The sequence below is a fragment of the Cupressus sempervirens genome, chromosome 1, assembly GCF_028749045.1.
Source record: "Cupressus sempervirens isolate cs-2001-9-10 chromosome 1, ASM2874904v1, whole genome shotgun sequence".
Lineage (NCBI taxonomy): Eukaryota > Viridiplantae > Streptophyta > Pinopsida > Cupressales > Cupressaceae > Cupressus > Cupressus sempervirens.
Genome location: NC_143118.1, coordinates 785489760 through 785494103, shown reverse-complemented (window position 1 = coordinate 785494103; position 4344 = coordinate 785489760). Strand labels below are relative to the sequence as shown.

General features: G+C 32.0%; 1 pseudogene; it reads left to right on the top strand.

The window, feature by feature from the left end:
• The first annotated feature begins 677 nt into the window (after positions 1–677).
• LOC149580212 (BTB/POZ domain-containing protein SETH6-like) lies at positions 678–4051 on the top strand (annotated as a pseudogene).
• Positions 4052–4344: the final 293 nt, after the last annotated feature.

Below are 4344 nucleotides of genomic sequence, written 5' to 3'. Positions count from 1 at the left end.
GTGAGCACTGATATTGTTGCAGTAAACATTCTCGCATTCCCAGAATTCCAAAACTAATAGGAAAATGTAAAAATCTGCTTTGATGTCCTTATTTTCAATGGCCATGCTATAGAAGCTCTAAAGTTTCACTTTACATATAGATTAAAAGATAAGTTCTTCAAGACCAAAAATGTTGGTTTCATATATGATTTGAGCAAAGACAATATAAGAAATGTGTTAAGAAAGAGACTACAAAACTAAACAAGTAGAAGCGAATGCATAAATACAGGTTTGCCAAATAAAAAACATTGAACTTATAATTGGATCAACATGATTGTGTACACAATTCCAAAACTTCACCTATCCTATAGTTTAAAAAATCCCCAAAAAATGAAGAGACAAGTAAATTGATTAATAGAGATGACACATCCATCTAAAAGGATACTTTTATTGGCAAAGCTATTCACAATTTAGAAAATCATATCCAAATCTTAGTTGTGGAAAGAAAGGAATGTTTTCAAGCAATTGCATGTTTTGATCCCTAGATTCTTGGCTCAAAACACGCAATGATAGACATGTGAAACATGGACAGGAAAAATAATATAGGTCCCAACTAGAAAAGAGTTTAGAGATGGTAAAGTTGATACTAAAGTCAACCAAACAACAAATAATGTGAAATCATAATGGAAGAGTGAACAATGGCTAATGCACAGTATGCAAAAAGGGAGATTGGAAAAGTTGGAAGACAATGAGTAGAAAGGAAATTTACGACTAGTGAATATCGAAATCAAATTTCTTATAATAGTCATGAGTGACACTACAAGACTGACTAGCAAAATTTGTCTACAATTGGCTATTACTTCCATTTCTATTTCATGAATGTAAATGTTTATAGCTCTTGCACTTTCTAATCTGGTATGGTCTACATAGGTTTGAAGCTATGGGATTCTCAACCAACACAATAGTTCACATTAAGGATTCCACTTTCCATATTCACAAGGTACACAAATTGAATTTCAACTTTTGTACATGTCTGCATGCAGTTACCTTTGGTGTCCATGATTGGATACTTGAATTGGAAGCTAAAGGAAGCCATTGAAATAAATTTGAATTCTTGTCTAGGTGGGGTGGAGACTTTTGAGCTCATAGTAGCCCATTTCTATGGTTATATGATACACATGGAACCATCCACCATCTTAGCAATTGGGTGTGCATCGACATTTTTTGAAATGATAGAGGACTACTCCATAGGAAATCTTTGTAAATGAAGGGGCCAATATTTTAAAGATAAAATACTGAAGAACTAGAAACATGCCATTGAATCCCTTTGATGTTGTGAGGAGCTTAATCCCATATCCCAAGGGCTCAAGATAGTTAGCAGTTGTATTGAAGCAATATTGCTCTTAACTTGCTCTGCAATTAAAAAATGAGCTCTTGTACTATTTCCATTGGCACCCATGGAGATTCCATTTGGGGGCAGCCACATGGAGAATCTAATCAATGACCTAATAACCCTTCCTTTGGACTATTTTAGGAAGAAAATAGAGTCAATAAGAAGGAAAGGCATTAACGAGAAATTTATCTGTAGAGCACTATTTCTGTACACTAACAGGTGTGTGTTCTTGATGTTTTAAGGAAGCTATATGGGCTCTTGTTTTTCAATGAAGCTATATGGGAAATAAGTAATTCACATATTACATTTCCACATTACTTCTTTGAAATGAGAGAAAATTTCTTTAAAATAATTCAATGGAGATCTAGAACTCTAGCAAATACACTTAAAATGAAATTTGAATAGAGCTTTATAGTCCTTTGATGATTTGAACCGATTTACATCGAGATTCATTTTTGCAAATTCTAATCAATCTTTTATCATTACAAATGTGTATTTGATAAGGTGGACTTTCAAGGTTTAAACATGATAAAGGAAAAAAGCGGTGAGATGAAAGTAGAGGTGGATTGTGTGGTTAAGCTACTCCCTATGGACAAAGATATCATACCTATTACCTTCCTATTTGGGTTCCTTCATTGTTCCCTTGCATGGAGTGTAGATAGAGATTGCACCTTTAAGCTTGAAAACAAAATTTCAAGCCAGGTAGATTAGGCTATGATAGTAGATTTCTTATTGCCATTGAAGAATGACGATGATGTAATTGATGATTTGGGTATTTTGGAGGTAGAGAGTATGCAACATATAGTTTCCATGTTCATGTCTCAACAAAGTGATGTGGGGAAGAGTTTGATTACACCCTTTTTTAGTGAAGGGAATGCTAGTTCTCATAGCTCCACTAGCAACAATCCATTTGTATGTAATGTGGCCAAAGTGTGGGATGAGTATCTCATAAAAATTGCTACATATTCCAATTTTTAGCCTACCATTTTCCTAGATTTGGTTGAAGCTTTGCCATCCTCTTGTAGGCCTATCCATGATTAGGTCTACAAAGCTATTGACTTATACATCAAGGTAAGGTTTACTACACTTTCTTTAATTTGATATTTTAGTTTTATCTAATTTTCTTTGATGAAGCTAGATAAAGATTAACCATTGTACCTAATCATAGTCTCTATGTAATTCCTGACTATAATTAACACATAATGATGCTATGTGAATGCTAGTGCACTAGTGACAAAATAATTCTATAGTATTGTAAAATCCTACTAGGGAACACAGTTGTAGTTGTTCTATCCTTTCTTATCATATGGAGATTTATTGCTATATTCAATAGATGTAATCTTGTATTTGTTTGTACATTGGGTTCCCTAATAGGGCATTTCAAGTATACTTTGAACATAGAAATATAGATATATATTGTAATCTCATTTAAAACTATATTTTGGCCATTGCCCATTATCCTTGCTGCATATTGATGTTTCACGCCCCATGGTTTGATTTCTACCCATACTAGGGAGCTTCTGGATCATAACCTCCAACATATTTTCTAACATGAGGAAATTTTTTTATCTTGAAATATAATTTCATGATTTTTACTCTATCTCACTTATTCATTGATTTTACTCCTAGCTCTATAGCAAATGGATTTGTTCTATGGGAAGATACTATGGAAGGTGTCACTTGTATCAAATGTCTTGATTTTGAAAAGCAATCAAACCCATAGAGAAGGAAATACATAACTAGAGTATTGTCTTATTTTAGAGAAGATGATGAACTATTAAAGACAATTCTGCTATTCATGAAAACTAGTTAGATTAAATATAAGAATATCCAAAGAAATTTATAAATTATAATCATCTAATAAATAGGTAGGTTAAAGGTAAAATTGTTGTAGTGCAGATCATCTAATTTAGTATTTGAAAAAGTAGATCATAACTATTAGGACATTCATCATTGATGGCATTGCCCAAATGTTTGATAATCATATGAAAAGCCTCTTTGCAAATGCATTGCAGTGAAAGGGAAAATCATTAGATTTTTTTTCCTAAAGCAACAAAATAATGTGCTTTATTAAAAAGGTGATTGAACTTGATGAATGCCTACTGATTTACTATAATGCTATTTCAAGTACAATCATTGAGATTCATATGTTGTTTCAAGAAATTATGAATAGACAAGAGTTGTCTGCATTTAGTCAACAAAGAAGAGTTTTTTACATGCCTGCATATTTTAAGATTTTACTTATATTTATATGAATGATTTGCATGTAGTTCTTGAAAGAAGGTTCTATGTGTATGAACTAGTGGTTTCAATATATTGCATTTGATGATGGAAACTATATGTTGCATGTAGTCCTTGTGTTACTTGGCCTGGATATCCTCTATGGAGCAACTGACTAGAAACTATAGGATTTACAAAAAAAATTGAAGCAATAGAAACAAAATATAATGCATATATGTTCCTTCATTGTAATATCTAAGTTGATATATACATTATATATATATACCACTGAAGAGTATTCTCTTCTTAATCTATCCATAGAGGAGAAATTTGAGTAATATATCTAGGTTTGATTCCTTTGTGCAGATGTGTTCATAGACATTAGATACTAAGAGGAAAAACATATGCAAAATGCTTAACTGCCAAAGGCTATCAGACAAAATTTTCTTTAAGCCATAAGTAAATGAGTAGTCATGACCTATTCCTAAAATACATGTAACCTCATAAAATTCCACATTGCTCAATAACATCATAAATTTTACAAGGCCTTATCATAGAATGTGAGGTTCCTTCTCAAAGTTATTATAGTGATATTAAATGATACTTATACTCATAAAATTAGAAATTTAGAAACCAATATTTCAAATATAATATAATTATGCTATGGGATGTGTGTGCACCTATGCAATAATTTGATACCATTGACAATCAAGAAAATGACAACAAACAAAATCAACATAGAAATAACTCTC